Source organism: Lutra lutra, chromosome 5, assembly GCF_902655055.1.
Source record: "Lutra lutra chromosome 5, mLutLut1.2, whole genome shotgun sequence".
NCBI lineage: Eukaryota > Metazoa > Chordata > Mammalia > Carnivora > Mustelidae > Lutra > Lutra lutra.
Window position 1 is genome coordinate 75,790,951 of NC_062282.1, and position 21,509 is coordinate 75,812,459.

Consider the following 21,509-nt stretch of genomic DNA (forward strand, 5'->3'; position numbering starts at 1 on the left):
TCTTGATGGCCTAGGGCTGGGGGTGAGCTCTCTCCTCAGGGGTAGCACGCCTCCAACACCTGGTCCTCGCCGGCCTTCCTAGCCTCATCCTGCTTGTTTTGAATTGATCTGGCTCAGCTTTCTCCTAGCCCCATGCTCTGTTCCAGCTCTTCTCTCCACTAGGATGTCTTTTCCTTCTTCTTCTTCTCCTTGGTGCTGGGGAGCAGTCTGCACACTTCCCCCAGATCTAGCTGCCTGGATGTTCTTCCCCTTCCAGGCAGCTGGCCTGACCAGGCTCCCTCCACAGCGCCACCCTCCCCACGCCCAGCTTGGCTTTCCTTCTGCAGGTGCTGCCTTAGTTCGAGGGTTTGTTTTTAGTTTGTTTACCCGCCTACCACTACTCTTGAACTCAGAGCTGCTCCAGGGCAGGGCTATGTTACCAATCGTTGGATTCTCCCACACCCAGAAGTTGTCTGCGCTGCTGTAAGGCCACAACTGCCGGTGGGAGGGAAAGAGCACACTGCAGAGATGGAGGGAGCACCTGGCTTGCCTGGAGCCATTACCTGAGAAGACTTGGGTGCAGGAGGAAGGGCGCCATCTTGTACATTGTAGGTACTGCTGCTGCTGTTAAGAGGCCAGCATAGACATGTGTGGAGAATGGAGAGGAAGTGGTGAAGAAGCACAGGGGAGCAGAGATTCTGACTTGCCCGCAGGGAAGATGGCGCGAATGAAGGAGGGGATCCTGAGATCAGGCAGATAGGTGGTTTCAAAGGGCCTTGCATAGGTCTTCGCTCTGGAGGAACTCGGACCCCTGTGCATAGAAGCCATGTATAAAAAGGCCCAGCTTTGTGTATTAGTGAGGGCTCTAGAGAGAAACAGAACCAGTAGGATGCATGTATATATGGAGAGAGTTTTATTAGAAGGAATTGCCCTCATGACTGTGGAGGCTGCCAAGACCCAAGACCTGGTAGCATGGGCTGGCAGGCCAGAGACCCAGGAGACCCCCGTGCTGTGGGGTCCAGCCCAAAGATGAACAGATTCGAGACTGAGGGAGAGGAGATATTTCAGTCTGAGTCTGAGGGCAGCAAAAAGCAGATGTCCCCATTCAAAGGCAGTCAGGGAAGGGGAATTCTCTCTTATTTAAGGGAGAGTAAGTCTGCCTAGTTGTTTTCCTTAGGCTTTCAACTGATCAGATGAGGCCCACCTCGTTAGGGAGGCCATTTGTCTTCATTCTACTGGTTTACATGTTCCTTTCATCCCCAGACACCCACATTAGCATTCAGAATAATGCTTGATCCAATACCTGGGCACCAATATCTGGGCACCCCATGGCCAAGTCAACTTGACATATAAAATTAACCATTACAGTTTATAATTACAAAAAAATTCAGAATAACTTAAATAACTTTCAAAAGGGAGATGATCAATAAATTGTGGTATATTCATACACTGGGATACATGCATGAAGCCGAGCTAAATATATCAACACAGGTAGACCTAGAAAACATAATGTCCAGTACAAAAAGAAAGTTGCAAAAGATGAAACTATATTTGTGAATTTTTAAAGGACAAAACAAGGTCATGCATGGATATGTAACAGTGTAGTCATAAAAACAAGGATAAAATAATAAACCTCCATTTCAGATTTGCCTTTAAAAAAGACAAATTAGAAGTCAACATGACAAGAGGCTGACGTGAAAATTAAATACCAGATGGTGGGTACTTTGTGTGCAAACTGATTTTGTGAGACGTTTCTGCAAGGGAAGGAAACAATGGCTTGTGCTGGTTTGAAGGCTCGAACACATGTCCAGGTGACTAGTTGGTCTCTGCAAAGCAGATTCTCGAGAATACACAGCTGCTGTTACATTTGGGGGAATTTTCTCTGTGTACTTGGGTATGTAAAAAACTACCCGTATGTTTCTTTAGGCAGCAAGAGGATCTGGGGCCCCTCAGGGAGGGTTCTATCTCAGGGGAGCCTGATGGTCAGAGTGGAAGAGAGTCACTCTTTAGGAAACCCTCTCTGTATAGAACCTGAGCGCCCCCCCCGGGAATAATGGGAATGGGCATATAAATAGGACCTTCTGGTGTCTTCAAAGAGAGAAGAGGGGTCATCCTCCTAGGTGTGGCCAGACAAACCAGGTTCTGGTCTGGCTTCTCCGTGTGCAAGTTTCGTGATCTGGGACAAGTTTGTAACCCCAGGTTGCCGTTTCCTTGTCTCTGCTGTAGAACCTCAGGAAAATGAGGTAACACAGCCCGGCAGAGCTGCCTGGCCCCACTAAGGCAGCAGATGTCTCTTTTTTGGCGTCGTTGCCACCTCGGAAGGGGAAACTCCAATAGAACATTCCAGTACTTGATTCTATGGCCGTGGAATTTTTGCTACACAAATGATTGTTATCGAAGGATCCGGAAAGAGGGAGGACACATTCCAAGGCTTTCTTTGAAAATGGACTACTTTGTGCAAATCTTTATTCCGAATGCAGACATGGACATGGAGGTAGAGTCAGGAAAACTACCACAAGTTCCATGTGTGACCCTGGGAACCTTGTGCCACATCTCCAGGCCTCAGTTTCTCCATGGCTAGAAGGAAGCATGCCTAAAGTCTTTATAACCATAAGATAATATGATTTTAAGAACAGAGCAATGTAAAATAAATAGGGAGAAGCCATGATAACAATAAGAGAAAGCTTTTATCATTACTCAATATATACTGTCATAAAGTGGATATAGTACCTAAAACTTTCTTACATTGTCCTCATGAAGTAAAAGTGTGGGGAGCAAAGGGAGCATGGTGCTTGTTTGATGAGTCTAGTTCAAAGACAAGGCACGAAGTGAACCCTGTTATTTTTGCCGTGTTCTGACAGACCTATCGGGGCCTCCTCCCGAAGTGTGGGTGGCAAAGTGGCAGAGGTGAAAGTGTACTCACTTCCCAGGTTCCCTTTGCTAGTTGCAGGAACACTGCGTCTGGTACATTCAGTAAGCAGTTTGTACTGTGATTTGAATTCCGAAATTGAAAGACTGTTAAGGGGAGAAAGTACCTGACAACAGGTTCTCAGAATTTATTCAGGTCACCATGATTGAGCTTCAGGTTATTGGAAATTGTCATTCCCTTCCCCACTTGGGAATAATAATTGTCCTTTTGAACAATGTTAAGGCAAGGTCGTGTGCCTGCTTTTTGAAATGCTGCTTATTAAGGCCAGAAAGCTAGCTGGTATGGGTCAGGAGAATATTCAGCCCCACAGGTTAATGTAAAAAGCCTTTCTGGCTGAAAGAGAGTTAACCAGAAAATTCAGTTCAGAAAATACTCTATCTACCCATATTGCTGCTGACTTGACATTTTGTTATCTTTTGCATTAAAATGAAAGACGAATCATTCACTGCTTGATGGAATGCTGCCTGGCAGAATAGTGTGGGCTGGAAACAGAGCAACTTGGCTTTGTTTACGACCTATCACGAACTAGTGTGCTGTTTCTGGAAAACCGCTTAATCTCTCTAAAGCTCAGAATACTGGTCACGGAACTTAGAGACTGTCTGGAACCCTGCAGTTCTGGATGCTTCCCATGTACAGAATCATCTACCAGGTACGGCACCTGAAGCGGAAGAGAGCAGCCTTGAGTTACCTGCAAGGAACTTAACGGGATCATCTCAATCCCCAGCCTAGAACTGTCAGCGTTTCCCAGGGCCTACTGAAGAAAGTTCTGGGAATAACCTTGAAAGCTTCCTATCTGTCCAGATAAAGGAAAAGAAGACAGAAAGGGACTCTCTCTGCTCCCAGGGTCTGCAGATAAGAAATAAAGTCACTTTCACCCTTGAACATTCTAACATAGCAATTGCTGCTGAGCCAGCAGGTCAACTTAGTGAAATGAGGTTTTCAACAGACACAACCTCAAGTCCTCTTCTAGGGACCTCAACAGTGAGTGTCCGTGAAGACTGAATGGACTCTGGGATTCTGAGTTCTAAGAGCTGTGGCAGGGACTTGGTAGTGACTTACCAAGACCATTTCTTCTATTAGGAACACGGGGAGGTGGGGGCTGTATCCCACTCCCCCTTACAGGTCACTGTGACTCTGTCACTGAATTCTGTCCAATGGAATATGGGGTGGAAGATACCATTTCCAGCCAGACCCATGGAAACCTCTCACCCAGATCCCTCTCCAGCAGCCAACAATTGAATACCAGTGTCCAGGGAAATTTGGAAGAAGTCTCACATTTAAGACAGCAGAGAATCTCTAGCCTAAGTGTCTGAATGAATGTCTCCATCACGGACCAGATTCTGCAAGAGTAAGAAATAAACATATGCATTCACCTGCGGAAATTGGCTATTTATTATAGCAGCTAGCTAGAAAATCCCTGCCTTCGTACCAAAAAAAAAAAAAAAAGTATTTGCATTATCAATTACTCCATGACATACAGTCAGTTTTAGGACAGCTTTTAAGGCTTCACTTAATTATATCAATAAACCATCCACTGTGCTTCTAATGTCAGATTCTGGGGTCTTAATGAGTGAATGAATACCAAGTAAATCATTGGATAGCAGTGGGTAAATAAATTAGTCATTGGATAAAGAAATAAATAAAATACAGCCCTGTCAGGTGTGGATAAAATGGCAAAAATGTCTCCTTCCTGTTGGCTTCCTCGCTGTGTCTGGAACAGCTTAGAGCAAGCCCTGGTTTACTTGGCTGGGGTGAGACCTAAATTATCATGTAGGCCTAGGACCCTGTGAGGCAGTTAACAAGATGCTCTGGAAGAGACTGACCACAGTGGCTGCCCAGCTCCTGAGGAGGGAGGAAGGAAATGGAAGAGGATGGGGAAGTGCCATTCAGTCTGAAGCCAGGGCGATGACACTTCCTGGAACCCGTTGGGGGAAAAAAGAGGCTGTTTCCACCCCATTCTCCATCTTATGAGGTCATATGTGTCGAGTCATAATTTTCAAACAATTAAAAGCATGACTCTAATATAGAATGAATATGTGTCAAAGATTATTAAATAATGAGGGAATCAGCACAATGATAAAGGTAGTTCAAGGAGCATTTTGGAAAACAGGGATGATCTCATCTACGAGACATAGCATTCTGAAATAAATTTGCTGAGCTAGACATAAAACTGGAATATCTTCTAGAGCAGGGAAGCCTAACGTGTAGGGTGATCTTTTTTATATTAGACAAATACTTCACTGCGTCTAATGCCATAATAGCAGAGCCCAATACAGGTCTGTTTCCCTGGATAATTAAGTAATCCTCAAGCCTGGGAAACCATTCTCCCATGTAACGTTGAAGAGACATGGTGCCCTCTCTGCCTTTTTTCCACGTTTTGAAAGGTTTGCCTGAACCATACTCCTGATTTGATCAGAAATAGTATCCAGAGACTATTCTTTTTTTTTTTTTTTTAAAGATTTTATTTATTTATTTGACAGAGAGAGATCACAAGTAGAGAGAGAGAGGCAGGCGGAGAGAGAGGAAGGAGCAGGCTCCCTGCTGAGCAGAGAGCCCGATGCGGGACTCGATCCCAGGACGCTGAGATCATGACCTGAGCCGAAGGCAGCGGCTTAACCCACTGAGCCACCCAGGCGCCCCCAGAGACTATTCTTGACCACCAAGAAGGCTAGTCTCCTTACGTTTTAGCTTGGTTGTTTACAAAGGGGAAGTAAGATACTAAAGCCATACTAAGGCCAGAGAATTAGCTTCTGTCTGGAAATTTTATTAAAGAATCTCAGACTGGGCCTTTTAAAAGGCTTGGTTATTTTTGTCTAAATTTAAGGCTAGAAACCAAAGCCCAAGAAACTCCACTAGATCTCACATGTAGTACTAATAGATTTTGCTGAATTTCTTTTCAAGATCATATATATTTTATTTTATTTTATTTTACTATTTTATTTTATTTTATTTTTTATTTATTTTCAGCGTAACAGTATTCATTGTTTTTGCACCACACCCAGTGCAGCATGCAGTCCGTGCCCTCTCCAATACCCACCACCTGGTTCCCCCAACCTCCCACCCCCCGCCATTTCAAACCCCTCAGATTGTTTTTCAGAGTCCATAGTCTCTCATGGTTCACCTCCCCTTCCAATTTCCCCCAACTCCCTTCTCCTCTCTAACTCCCCTTGTCCTCCATACTATTTGTTATGCTCCACATCATATATATTTTATTAAGATCACCAGCATGCCAGGAAGTGACTCCCATCCCTTCTGTGAGCCTGAGAGCCTGAGAGCCACAGGACACATCTCAGGCTGGGTTTCCTGGGATGGCTTTGTAAACATTGGTGCCACAGGTTAAATACATGTTTGTAAAGGGGAATGAGGTTAATTTTCAACATGACACTCCAGATATGGCCTTGGGCGCACAGCTGATTTGTCAAATTATATCTTAGTGAAAAGGAGACCAAATCCTCACTGAACCTACGCAAATAACTATATTGCTGTGCAAAGTAAAGAAACTCAATAAATGCATCAGTTTCTGAGTTCAGAGGTATCAGTAAGAATCAGATTAGCATTAAAAGTGTTCTATTTCAGTTTGCTAAAGCACAGTGTACTAGTGAGATAGATTAAACAGGAAGAAAAAAGATTTCCTCTTATATATATCAGAATAGGATATTTAAAAAAGAACAGTATTCCAAAGTAAATTACTATACTTTAAGTGTATTTTTCTCTCATCAGTTAATTTAGTCCTATGAAACTAAATTTATTCCCCCTGGATGTCGGGCCAGCAGCTCCTTTCGTAAAATTGTGGACTTCTGAACTAAAAAGAATTCTGGAAGTTCTCACCAGTTCCCTGATATAGTCTGATGGTTGTCTAGATAATGTCAGCTTTATACTTTGGAACATGTACCCATAAGTCTTGTCTTTGTATGTTAATAGTTATTGGTATCCAGTACCATTCTTTCCTCAAGACTGAGTTTTTCTTTGTTGAAGATACAGATTCTAGCTTGCAGGCCTTCAGGTAGATGTCAGAGGAGACTGAAAACCACCTATAGAAGTGACTATGTATCTGTGGTTCATTTTGTGCAGGAAATAATATAAAAATGGAAGGGGATTAAATTATCTGTATGCCCTGAACACATAACTGTTCTCCTGAGAGTTCAGTTAATGTTCCCTCTTGGGCAGGAACATGTAATGGACAATGAGAGCCCTAACAGATCCCTGGCACCTACCATTCCCTTCTGTAACCTGGACACTTGGTAAAACATTCATCTCATTTTACCTATACAAAACTCTACTTTGATTTGAAAGATCCTTTGTTCTTGTTTAGCTTTTACAGCAGTGTTGAGCTAATTAAGAGACCTGCAAAACAATCCTTATTATTTCTAGCATCCTTTTTAAAATAAGACTGTAGAATAAATTTTTGTGAGTTCCCATGGGACTTTAGGACCTCACAAAGATGTTTTGCTGTAAAAATAATATATATCCATCTTTTCCCTAAGTTATAGTCCCAGTTTGGGGATGGCAACATCAAGACTTATAATTTGGCAGCTTGATTAAATTAGAAACAATAGCTTGATTCCCTAGTAATCAAAGCAGCAATGCAGTATTTTAAGTAAATATAGAAGAAGGAGACACAGTTTCATGAAACCTTAGATCCTTAAGAATCCAGGGAATGATAAAGTAAGCACACAGCACAGAAAATTATGCTGGTGGGAATCAGAAGCCTTGCTGTCGAGACAGAGAACACAGAAGGTAGTGAATAACTTTGTCCTTCCACTTGTAAAAGCAGGCTACAAGCTCTAAGATCAATTTATCATTTTAACAGAGAAAAATCAAATTCTAGTTTTAAATTAACACAAGATCTGACAGGAAGGATTCCGCATCTCCCCCTATACCCCTTTTGTTATACTTAAGAATAAGTGTAACAGCTTGGAGCAAACTTTTTCAAAATTTTAGCACACTCCTTTGATGATTTCAGACTCATTATTTGTACGTGTTCTAAGCCAAGGTGAAGAAAATCTAATTCATATAAGCCTTCTACCACTTCCTATATTCAAGTTTTGTCTTTCATTATTCTTGTCCATGTCCAGTAACATCCAGACCATTTTGAGTCAAACCTACCCCTTCTTTCCCTTAAGAGACACACCCTGTTGCCTTCCATGTAGTAGCTCTTTGTCAGTACTCCCAGCATATAGTCTTAATTGTTTATGTTGATTAAGACTTCTAACCAAAGCAACTAAATTATATCGTAGAGAAATGAGAGCTAGATAGGTATTTGAGAGCTACCCAATATAATCAAGCACTTACACTGACCAGAAAGCATGTAGTGTGAGCCCCTAGACTACCCCCATTGATCTTAAATCTTCTCAAAGTGAACAAAGGAACACATCCATTAACGGGACCCAAATATATCACTACTCTATACCATGAAAATAGAAGCAAAAGTAGATATATATTAAGATTCTACTAAGTAACCAAGACTTCTGTATTCTATTTTATTTAGAAATTACCTAGGTATCCAAAAAATTCATTAATTTACTCAATTTAATATTAATCTATGATTTCAAATTCAACTAAGGGTGTTGGAAATTATATTCACACTGACACACTATCATCATAGTTGCTGTTGATATAAAAGATTTCTTAGAATTACCATTCAGTGTAGTTAGAATTTTTTATATTTTCATAACTCTCAATTTTATGTAGGAGTAATATTAGCTTATCTAATCAGTCAATTAGTTTTAAAAGTTTAGGAAATTCAGATTAGCTAGTTTCTTCATGAAAAACATACTGAAACCTTGATTTTAAAGATTCTTATACTTCATTACTGATAAAACCAGAGAAAGTATGTTTAACATTTTTTTAAACCAAAATGATTAAATCAATATGATTTACTTAAGGATTCACCTTGATTGCTTGAATTTTGATTCTTAGAAAAATGCCTCTTAGCTAGTACTTTTCTGTAAGAAAGGATTTTTGTAAGCCAGCCCATTTACAGTATTGGAAGTTCAGTTTCTTTATTTTGGGGGTGATTCTGGGAATATATGTAATTTATATAAGTGCTAAAAATCTCTACAAAGCAATTAATTTCATTTATGAGATATTATAATCTAACTAATACCCTTCAGGAAAAGGAACATATTTCACACTCAAAGAAAAGTAAAGACTTTCCTTAATTACACACAACCTTCAGAGAGCTTGTAGCTTCATTTCTAGAAATGCCATCACAGGTCATGAATAGACAGAAATATAAAAACTCAGTGGTCCAGACCTCAAAGGGCTGTTCCTCATTCCAGGAAGAACAAAATATTTTCTTAATTGATTTGAGGTCACAAATGGCCAAATAGACAAACTGAAGAGACTAAGAAACTGGTTTCTCACCTGACAGAGAATAGATAGCATCGTTCCAGTAAAAATCACCAAATGATCAGCCCATAAAACCAGGGCTCTGGTCATTGTAGTCACCGATGGCAAATAAGATACTGACCATGCACAGATCAGAACCAGAACTAAAATTGGTCAAGGACCCAGAAATTAAAAGAAAAATACAGACTTAGATCAAAGAGAGAGAGTCAGGGATGATAAAGTTTTATTATCACTTGTGCTCCATATCAGGGGCCAAAGTAGCATGTTTGGCTGACCAGCCCGTGAAATCCACTTCCTGTGTATCACAGTTGAGTGGGCACTGACAGGTGAGTCCACTTGGTAGTCTGAATGAAGCCTCCAGAACAAGCATAATTACAGTTTTCCAAAAGTTAAAAACATACAAATATAGAATAAACATGTTAAAGATTTACTGACTCATCAATAAGGGAACCAGTAAGATTGGTGAAGGTAGTTAAAATTGCCTTTTGAGGAACAGGATCACATAGTTTACCAAAAAAGGGCGGGTGTTCCGAAATAATGGTAGTCATTATAATGTTGTAGGCTAAACATGGTTCCCCAGAGAACCATGTTTAATACTTTGATCCTCACAATGTATATTCATGTGATTTTATCTGGCAAAAGAGATTTTGAAGATGTGATTTAAGTTAAGGATCTTGAGATGGGGAGATAATCCCAGATTATCTGGACAGGCAGAATTTAATTCCAAGTCTTAAAAAATGAAAGTGGAAGGCAGAAATGTAGGTCAGAATGAATGGAGGAGGACCTGCTCTTGTTGACTTTGAAGATGGAGGGAGAGGGCCATGTGCCAAGAAACAGAGGCATCTGCCAGCTATGAATGGCCCTTGATTTATAGTTAGCAAGAGCACAGGGACCTCTGCTCTCTACCTCCAAGGGACTGAATTTTTCCAAGAGCCAGAAGGAACAGGAAAAATATTCTCCCCTTGAGCCTCTAGAAGGGAAGGCAGTCCATGTCCATCTTGATTTTTGGCCGGTGAGACCTGCTTTGAACTTTAGATGTTCAAATCTGTAAAATAATAAATTTGTGTTGTCCTAAGCCACTGAGTTGGTGGTAATTTGCTATGGCAACAACAGAAAACAAACACGGAGGCAGATACAATTTGTTAACATGCTATCGGCCAGTAAGACTGTAACCTTTGAGTTCCAGTTTCTACCTGATGGATGCCTACATAGTGCATCCAGCTTTGTAAGAGTGATTTCATAACTACTGGCAAATAGCAAAGTCAGAGGCAGGCAGGAATCTAGACACTTAAATCATCTTCACGTCAGTCTGCTCTACAATGCCCAGTCGATATCGAAAGAACACGTTACTCACCTTTTGCCTTCTTTCCAAGTTTAACTTTTTTAACAGGTGAGCTAAGGAAGTATCACTTCATTTTTTAGACAGCTGCATGAGGGAATCACCTTAATTGTATGGATTTATGTTCTCTTAGCATAATGCCTGACCCACATCAGATGCTAAATGAACGTTTGCTCAGCAGATGAATAAACCTCCCCGACCTCATCTCTGAATGTTTCCTGCTGGGAAATCTAGGATTCAGCCACACTGAATTCCTTCTCTTCTTTAAATATAAGGAAACCACTCTCTCTCCCTCTCTCGCCATAAGACTTTTCCATCTCCTTTCCCTTGGTCTGGAGTCCACGTGTCCATCCAGATGGTTTAGCAAGCAGCCCTACTTAGACCTGAGTTTTGACATCACCTCCTCTGGAAGTAATGTCTGGTTGCCTCACTTCTCATAGGTGGTTTCCTCTGTTCTCACCTCTGGCCTTAATGTCACAGCACTTAACACATTACATTCCCCTTGAAGGTCTAATGCAGCAAACCATCATAGTTTAAGCATCAAGTCTAGAGTCAGACTGCCTGGGTTCAAATCCTGGCTCTGTAGCTGACTAGCTGTGTTCTTTTAAGTAAGTTAACTGATCTTTCTGTGACTGTTTTCTCATCAGTAAAAAGGGATAAGGTGAATGCATCTACTACTTATCCCTGTGGTAAAGGTCAAATATCAAGGGCTTAGGACAGAGCTTGGGATATGGTTAGCAGATGGGAGGCTATTATTTTGTAAATTCCTTGAAATGAGAGCTTCCATCTTGATCACCGCTGTCCTTGGTTTCTGATAAAGAATGCCTCTCCTAGAGTAAGTGCTCAGTATCATTTGGTGACTTGAACAGAACTGTGAGCCAATGAGGACCATCCCTTTAGTGGGACCAGAAGTAGAGATAAAAGAGCAAGGTCTTGATAGTGAGATAAGCTACCCAGAGAGGCTTACTTTCCAGAGGCCTTCCTCCAAAACATCTGGAAGTCAAAGAACTAAGCAACCCTGCTTCTCCCAGGAAGGGGTTGATGACTTCTGGGACAGACGTCTCAAGCAACCAATTCCAAAAGGCATATGGATTCTAGCAATGGCAGACCCTTCTATCCCTACCTTCCTAGGGTGTGACTGTGCATGCACACACACACACACACACACACACACCCCACACCACACATCTCCCTCTATCTCACCCTTATGCTTCCTAGATCAGCAAATTCTCCAGCAGCCTCAAGACCCATTACGCTGAACTTAGGTTCTGCCTTTGAATTCCTCAGGTTTCCCATAGATCCAGGGTGTCGCTGGATGAATCCTAAAGTATTGGTCTGGCTAAGGAACGGAGTGCCAGTCTTTCCTTTGTTTGGTTATGGCGGCTGCTCCCTGAGCCATCACACCCTTTTAAAATGAGGCCAACTGAGAACTATCCACCTTGAGCCCTCCTGCCCCTGTGGGGTCGGGAAGCACCACCAGCCCGGCCAAGAACAGCATAGAGCACCTCCCCACCACACACAGAGCCTTGCAATGCCTTCATCAGACTCACACTCCTGCAGGCATCTCCGTTCAGCCCCCACAGAGTGAAAAGAGGACATAAATTATGGGAAAGGCACAGTCATTTTGTAGAAGTTACCCTGAGCCAGCATGGAATCTGTACAGGGACAGCAACTGAGATTTAGTATGAATTTGTAAAGGCCTGGTCTTATTACAGGCTGAACTGGTACGGGCTGCCTCCGAATGAGCAATGAGGAAGCCTTGCCCCAGGATGGTCTACAGCCTCCCAGTTGCCATTTGTTACTGAATGAGGTTTTAGAATCATTACCTTTGCAATTCTCATTTTAATGCTCTTATTCCCCTCACAGGAGGAGCTTGAAAACACTACATAAACACAAGCATTAAAAATTGAAATAAAACTAAGTGGCACCCACTTGAATTATTATTACCTTGCCTTTGAGAAAAAAAAAAAAAAAAAAAAAAAACGAGCCAAGAAAGTTGCATGGAATGCCATGGGTCATACATCATTACAGCCACAGAGACCAGACCCCTGGGTTCCAGATTTCTAGAAACACTGCCTCATCCAGTCCTCATTCTGTGAGTTGGGCGCTACTGTTCCACCATTACACAGCTAAGGAAGCACTCCCTGGAGTGGGGTGAGACTGAACACAGTATCTAATAGAGTAGATATTTGATGGAAAAAATACAGTTGCATTTTGCATACCTGGGTGACTAAGAACATTTTAACTGTGAATAAGGGCACTCACAAAACTTAACAGTATTGGTTAAGGTGTTCCACATGCCATGCCCAGACTGACTTTCTTCCTCCCTTCCCCCTAAGGAGAGTAGCTTATTGACATTTGAAAAGTCATTGTCCCAAAAGGCAGCCTGCTCAAGCCCACGACACTGCCAGAAATCACAAGACCGAGCTAAAAAGACACAAAGGCGTTCCATCTCTGGACCCAGCCATCTCTGGCTTGAATAAAAGATAGCATTTTAGCGTCACTACACTGCAATTTCGAAAAATAGGCTGGCATCATCCCTTTGAGAACATCACCCTGTGTACATCTTAGAAAAGGACAGAAGGTAGACTTTCGTTAAGCCTCATCCCCTCCTATTACTTCCATCCTCTGCAGCTCTCCCAGGCGAATGGCTAGATGGGTAAACACTAGATGGGCAAGTGGGTTAAGGCCCTGCCTTGGTAAATGAGAAGAACATACAGTTGACCCTTGAACAACATGGGTTTGAGCTGCGTGGGTCCACTTAGACGCAGATTTTTTACAGTACAGTACTGAAAGTGTGTTTTCTCTTATGATCTTAACATTTTCTTTTCTCCACCTCTCTTTATCACAAGAATATAGCATATAATACATATAACATAGGAATATATGTTGATCGATTGTTTATGTTATCATCAGGTTTCTGGTCAGCAGTAGGCTATATTGGTAGTTATGTTTGTGGGGGGTCAGAAATTGCATGGGGATTTTTGACTGTGTGGGGTTGGCACCCCAACCTTTCACATTGTCTGAGGGTCCTCTGTAATTTGCCAGAGGCCTCCTTTCCCAGGCTCTAACATGAAGTTTTCCCCCTTTCATTTCTGCCCCAGGAACACCTTGCCAGACTGAGCCCCTGTCTGCTAGACCTCTGCCATCTTTGCTGCCTCCCTCCCAACCTTCAGTCCTGGAACACTCCCCCTGGCTTCCGAACCCACAGAACCTTGAAGCAGCTTGCAGGTGAGTTTGCGGGCATCTCTCCCTACAACTGTCAGTACCTGGTGTTGGTCAGTGTCTTCTTCCTACCAGGTAAGAGAGTCCCCTTTTAACGGACTTCTTGAGACAACATTCTTTGTCTTTTAAAACGAAGTACATTTACCACTTTGATTAAGAGAGAAATTCTAGAAAAGAAGAAAATCATGAATGTATATTAGGATAATATACATTCATTTTCCCTTCTGTAGATCAAATGATTGCATTTCTAAAACCATTCCTGTTGAATCGTCGTTTTCCGGTTTTTATTCTTTGATGGGACTGAGTCTCCCTGCGTATTCCTTGAGAAAGTATCAATCTAACTAAAATGCTTCCTTCCCAACAGAAGCCTCAAATACATATGGTCTGATACATGCTTGCTCAATTTTTAAAATCTCCTTTTGACATCTTTCTTGGTATTTACAACTGATGTCTAATTTATTTATTATTATTGTTTCTTAGATCATGAAATCCCTACTTATTTTTAACTGAGGTATAATTGACATACAACATCATGTTATTTTCAGGGGGGCAACAGAATTATTCACTATTTGTCTGTTGTGAAGTGATCTCCACAGTAAGTTTAGTTAGCATCTGTCATCTGTGTGTGTGTGTGTGTGTGTGTGTGTGTGTGATGAGAACTTTTACAGTCCACTGTCTTAGCAACTTTCAGCAACTTTCAAATGGACAGTACATTATTATTAACTGAAGCGACCATGCCGTATACTCCGTCCCTATGACACACTTATTTAATAACTGGAAGTTTATGCCTATTGGCCACATTCACCTATTTGGCCCCCTTCCATCCTCACCTCTGACAACCACCAATATGCTCTCTGGATCTATGACCTATGGCTTTGCTTTTTGTTTTTAGTTGTGTAGATTCTCTATATAAGTGAAATCATATGGTATTTATCTTTCTCTGTCTGACTTGTCTCACTTAGCATAATGCACTCTAGGTCCATCCATTTTGCTTCAAATGGCAAGGTTTCATTCCTTTTTTAGGGCTGAGTGATGTGTGTGTGTGTGTGTGTGTGTGTGTGTGTGTGTGTCTACATCACATCTTTTTCATCCATTTATCCATTGGTGAATACCTAGGTTGTTTCCATGTTATGGCTATTGTAAATAATGCCACAGTGAACACAGGGTTACATATGTCTTTTTATGCTAGTGTTTTTATTTTCTGCAGATAATTATCCAGATGTAGAATTGCTGGGTCATAGGGTAGTTCTATTTTTAATATTTTGAGTAACCTCCATACTGTTTTCCATAGTCGTTGCACCAATGTACATTCCCACCAACAGAACACAAGGAGAAATTCCATTTCTCCACACCCTCACCAACACTTGTTATTTCTTAACTTTTTGACAATAACCATTCTGGCAGGTGTGATGTGGTACCTCACTGTGGCTTTGATTTCCATTTCTCTGATGCTGAGAGATGTTGAGCATCTTTTCATGTGTGCATTGCCCATCTGGATGTCTTCTTTGAGAAAATGTCTACTCAGATTCTCTTCCCATCATTTCCTTGAATTATTGTTTTGCTATTGAGTTGTATGAGTTCTTTATATATTTTGGGTATTAACCCATTATGAAATACATGATCTGCAGATACTTTCTCCTAATCCACCAATCCACCTAATCCAACCAAAAGGTTGCCTTTTCATTTTCTTGATGGTTACCTTTGCTATGCAGGAGCTTTCTAGTGTGATGGAGTCCCACTTGTTTACTTTTGGTTGTTGTTGTCTTTGCTTTTGGTGCCAACTCCAAAAAGTCCCCACAAAGACTGCTATCAAGGAGCTTATCACCTGGGCTTTCTTTTAGGAGTTTTGTGGTCTTAGGTCTTCCATTCAAATCTTTAATTCATTTAGAGTTAATTTTTGTGTGTGGTATAAAGTAGTGGCCCAGTTTCATTCTTTGGCACATGGCTATCCAGCTTTCCCAGGACCACTTATTGAAAAGGCTGTCCTTTCCCCATTGTATGTTCTTGGTTCCTTTGCCATAGTTATATTTGCCGTATATGTGTGAGTTTACTTTTGGACTCTGTTCTATTCCACCAATCGATATGTCTGTTGTTACGTTAGTACCAAACTGTCTTTGTCTATAGCTTTGTAATAGAGTCTGAAGTCAGAGAGTGTGATACTTTCAGCTTTGCTCCTCTTGCTCAGGACTGCTGGGGCTATCCAGAGTCTTTTGTGGTTCCATACAAATTTTATGATGTTTTTTCTCCTCCTATGAAAAATGCCATTGGAATTTTTAAAAAGGGTTTTATTTATTTACTTGAGAGAGAGAGAGAGAACACGAGCACAGGGGAGGGGCGGAAGGAGAGGGAGAGGCAGACTCCCAGAAGAGTAGGGATCCTGACACAGGACTTGATCCCCGGACCCAGAGATCATGACCTGAGCCGAAGGCAGACACTTAATCAACTGAACCACCCAGGTGCCCCAGCCTTGGAATTTTGATAGGGATTGTCCTGAATCTCTAGATTGCTTTGGATGGTATGGACATTTTAACAATATTAATTCTTCCAATCCAAGAGCATGGATTGTACCTTTCCATTTTATCTTTCCCCCATTTGTGTCCTCTTCAGTTTCTTTCATCAGTGTCTTAGAATTTGCAGTATACTGGTCTTTCATCTCCTTGGTTAAACATATTCCTATGTATTTAATTCTTTTTTTTTAAAGATTTTATTTATTTATTTGACAGACAGAGATCACAAGTAGGCAGAGAGGCAGACAGAGAGAGAGGGGGAAGCAGGCTTTCCACCGAGCAGAGAGCCCAACGCGGGGCTCGATCCCAGGACCCTGAGATCATGACCTGAGCCGAAGGCAGAGGCTTTAACCCACTGAGCCACCCAGGCGCCCCTGTATTTAATTCTTTTTGGTCCAATTTTAAATGGGATTGTTTTCTTTAACCCACTGAGCCACCCGGGCACCCCAAATGGGATTGTTTTCTTAATTTCTCTGTCTGATAGTTCATTCTTGATGTATGGGAACACAACAGATTTCTGTTTATTGATGCTGTCCTACAACTTCACTGAATTCATTTGTCATTTCTCAGAGTTTTTTGGTAGTCTTCGGAGACGTTCAGTCATTGATGACCCAGGGCACTACAGCAGGGGCTTCACTTCTCAACAATGTGACAGTCCAGCTGGTGGTGGCATCCTGCCTGCCCTGCAAATGAGATTCCAGAAGAATGGGAGGCCCTCAGGGTAAATTTGAGACTCATTCCCAGAGGATGTCATAAGCTGAGCTCTGGAGTGCTGTCGAGGCACCATCGTGTTCTTGCAAACACCAGGTTTGGGTGGGACTCTTGGCTGGGTGTTCACTTCTGGCCATGAACACGGCAGCACCGCCTGGGTTGTGAGGGTCGGTCAGGTGGATGAGCCTCGTGTGGTAGGAGATGTGCTGAAGGAGGGACGCTCCCACTCACACCTGTGCAAGTGTGAAGAGGAGCCCCTTGGCCCCCAGCGCTGACAGCTGCTGTGGCCTGCACCAGACAGACAGGGTGTGACACTCGTGTAAGTGACACTCGTTCATTCCATGGACACCTGTAGGCCAATGAGGAGACGAGGCTGGTAAGGCAGAGCCTTTTGTCTCGAGTGCCTGTCTTGGGAGCATCATTCCACACATTTTACTAAAGAGGAAACACACTCCCTACAGGCTTATTAATTGCTCGAGATGGCGGGGTAGGTGCGTGGCAGATGCAGGACTGGGAGACTGGAGTGTCTGACTGTGACACCTGTGTCTTTCCACGATGCGACAGATGCTGCAATAACTCTGAAATGGTTCACCAAGTGAATTTCAGATTATCCACCTCTGTTTGTAAGCCTTCCCTGGAGTGCGAAGACATGCTTTGATACAAGGTCTGTGGCTTGTTCATGAGCTCAATCAGGTCAGTTGGCTGAGAGGCCTTCAAAGAGCCGCACTGCCGCAGAAACTTCCTGAGAGCCAGTTCACACAGCCGAGGGAGGGACTACGGGTCCTGGCTGAGCAGCCTGTGCTTAGATGCTGGCAGACCTGGAGATTCACTGGCCAGAAACTTCAAGGGAGGACTTGCAGTCCAGCAGCTGTGTCTCCTGCTCTCAGCTCAGCTGCAGAGTGCATCTCACCTAGGGCTATACCCTTCCCAGAGAGCCCAGATGCAGTGGTGCCAGGCCTGGCCATCTGAGCCCCATATGGAGTGGGTGATGATTCTGGCCCCCAGACTCCCCACCAGGTTGGCCAAGGCTTTGTGGGGCTTACATCCTAATGGACTTCTCCCGCTGTTCACTGCTGCTTCCTCCCTTTCCTTGACTGGTGTTGACCCCAGCAAGTATCTAGCACTCCTGTCTGTCTCAGCATCTGCTCTCAGAGAAACCAATGTGCAATAGTACCAAACGCCTTCAGGGATACACATGTGTGAGCAGTGGGCCGGCGGAGAGAGACACAAAGGAACAGCACCACCTTTGCCATGAAGGCGCTCATGGTCAGGCACAAGGGGAGAAGTGTGGGTGGCTCGGCTCCAATTCCCACCTGCAGAAGATGAGCTCAGAGTAGAAACTTCTTCCTTCTGCCAAAACCCAGCTCAGTGGGGCTGTCGTTGGTGCTCAGGCTGCTGATGGTGAATTGCACAGGACTCGGACCACACTATGAGAACTTCTGGCCCTGGACACTAGCCTCTTCCCAGCTCATCTGCCAGTAACTTGGCTCATAGCCTTCTCTTCTCTGACACCATCCTGGTCCAAGCACTGTCATCTTTGTGGCCTTTCCCACCAGTTCCATCTCTGACTCCTGCTTCCAGTCATTCTCCATACCACATCCACAGTAAACGCAAACTACACGACAGATCACTGCATCCACTCTTGAATTTCCAGTGGCTTCTTACTGCTTTTAGAATAAAAACCATACCATTAACATGGTCTAGGGTGTTCTCTGTGGTCTGGCCCCACCTATGTGTTAGACTTCAGCAAATCATTTTTTGAATGGCTGTCACACAACAAGCAATGTGTTATATGCTGGAGATAGAGCAGTGAAGAAAACAAAGTTCTTTCCTCCAATGAACCTCCATCATAGTAGGGAGAGACAGAGGACAAGCAAGCAAATAACAAATGTGTCAGATCAGATTGTGGTAAGGGTCATGGAGGAAAAAAGGGAGATTCCAGGGTTGGATCGGGGGGTAGCAGGGAAAAGGAGGAGACAGAGTATCTACAATAAATTGACATTTCAGCAGAGACATAAAAGGCTTTAAGAGAGGGTGCCATGGGGATATCTGGTGTGGGGAGTGGGGGCAGGAAGTTCTCTAGCAGAGGAAGGAGTAAGCGCAAAGGCCCTGAAGTGGGAGTGCGCTCAGCTTGTTTTAGGAAAGCAAGGTGGCTGCAGGAGCATAGTGGGTGAGAAGGAATGGAGGAAGAGTGAGAAAAACAGAGGGTCTCATGGGGAATTACACCACTGTGTAATGCACAGGTGTTACCTACATTATAGTCTGAATGAGATGGGAGCTCTGAGAAGGTTTGTGCAATCAGGCACCGTATCTGACTTCTATTTTTGGGGGTGGGGGTGGAAGGGGAAGCCCAAGACCTGGTAGGTATTCTCCTATGGGGCTAGACTGGGATGGCCGCAGTGGAGGTGGGAAAATGTGGCCCGAGTCTATTCCCCTGGAGCTGCCTGGACTTGTTGGTAGTTTTGGCTCTAGGGTGTCGGAGAGGCTCAGCAGTCGCCCCAAGATTTGGGACTGGGGCAGCGTAAGAATAGCTTTTCTCCTTACTGAGATGGGGAAGGCAGTGTGACTGGCAGGTTTGGTAGGGGAATCCAGAGCTCCTCTTGGACCTGCCGGGCTCACTGTTGCATTTCTTACCGTTACCTCCCAGTCACTGTGCTCCCCCACAAGTTGTCCCTCAGTTTCTAGCAAATCAGTTTATTGGAGGGCCCTGTTCTTGTAACATCCTGTGCCACCTTCCTCCCTGGTGTGCATGGATGGTGGCAGCAGCCAGCTGACAGAAAGACAGGCTCTGACCCTCAGGCACTTTCTTCCTTCAGGGGCTCCCTGGGACTGTCACTTCCTGTCCCTGTGCTGAAAGTAGTTCCCGTGCCCTTCCAATCACAAAAGCTGTACTCTCACTGGGTACCATTTATCACTTTCTGTCACCTTTTTGTTTGTTTGTTTGCTGTTTATTTGCTGGCCTGTTGGTGGCACTAGAGTCAGGACCACGGCTCTCCTGCTCCTGAACACTCAGCTCAGTGCCTGGCACGTGATGCTTGATCAATAAACATTTGTCAAATGAATTTAATAAGAAGGAACGATGGCCCTATACTGCAGGAGCTCACAGCCTGGGAGAGGAGGTGTCCCCGGATAGTCATCACATGTGACAGAGAGCAAGCACGGCCAGGGCCAAAGGAGCACAGGCTGGCAGAGGGGCAGAGATAGGGTGTAGTGGCGTGGGCAGAGGGGGTGGGGTTCGCAAGACTGGCTGGAGGGGGAGCCTGGGAGCTAGAGGAGGCACGGCACCCCCAGGCGGCAGGAGGAATGAGTCCTGGAAGGCCAGGTGCAGGTGCAGCTGGGCCAGGCTCCCCTGGAGGAGGCAGAGGCAGGCAGGGCAGGCTGACTGGCCTTTTCCCCCCTACCCAGCATGTAGAGGAAGGGTGCGCAGCACTCCACCAGGACAGGGAGCACCAAGAATGGAACTACCAGCATCGACTGCCAGAAAGCCATTCCAAAAGCTCCTTCCCCAGGTGGCAGAGGGAGGCACAGCAGTCATAAATCAGCATTAACTGTGGCTGTCAGGCAGAGGGTGGTTCCCCAGCACATCCTTTCAGACACTGAGGGAAAGAAACCCCACTGGGCTGAGCCACTGGGGCCAGCCAGTCCACTGTGTGGTCTCACCCCACCCCCTGCTGGACCCCTGCAACTGCACTCAGAGTTTCTCTGCTGGTACGTTCTGACCTTGGAAACCCTTGCCTTGAGCATGGCGGGAAAGTAGCACTCCTGCCAAGGTCAAGTCCTTAAGCAGAAGCAGCTACTGGAGGATGTGGAAGCACTCTCTGTGTTTCAACCCCACCCACACAGTGTATGCCTAGCAACCCCCACCCCGCCGGCAGAGGTTTCTCTGAGGTGGGGCCTCGTCTCTAGCTGAAAGACTCAGTTGGTGTCAGCTGGGAGCAGGGAGCGGACATCTGTAGTAGGACAGGACAGCCACACCGGCAATGCCATCAGTGATAAAGGCAGTCTGGCACATTTACTGGGAACTCTTGGCACTGGTTGCGTTTAACAGCGGCTTTCAGAGCAAGCTTGGTGGAGCCCATGGAGTCCTATGCTCCGGGGTATTTTTCTTGGCTTCCTGAAGGCTTAGGCAGTACGGTGTCTCCTTTCAATGACTCTGGCTGGGTTCTGTGCCAGGGTTAAGCCGGCTGCGCTGAAGGACAGGACCCCACTGTATCAGCACTGTGTCTGGAACAAAGGGGTCAATCTCGATTGGAAGAAACGCCACTCCCCACGCCTGATTTCTGGGCACCCCGGAATCACCCTCCAGGTACCTCAAGGGTGATGGTGGCATAGGTACAGGTGTGGGGAAATTGGAAGGGCCGGGCTGTGGGCCATTCCTCTCCCCCATTTAGCGCTCCTCCAGACCTTGTGGGAGAACCTGTCCGAGGCTCCTCCTGCCTAGCTGTGCTGTGAGAGGCTGCTGCTACCT

The 21,509-nt window shown here is 44.3% G+C and overlaps 1 long non-coding RNA gene across 1 annotated transcript in view; it reads left to right on the forward strand.

Moving 5' to 3' along the window:
- Positions 1–21,509, forward strand: part of LOC125100385 (uncharacterized) — a 270,547-nt gene that overhangs the window by 48,933 nt on the left and 200,105 nt on the right. Inside the window, exon 6 of the long non-coding RNA XR_007127524.1 lies at positions 13,717–13,829. This is a non-coding gene — a long non-coding RNA (uncharacterized LOC125100385). The remainder of the gene's footprint in view (positions 1–13,716; positions 13,830–21,509) is intronic.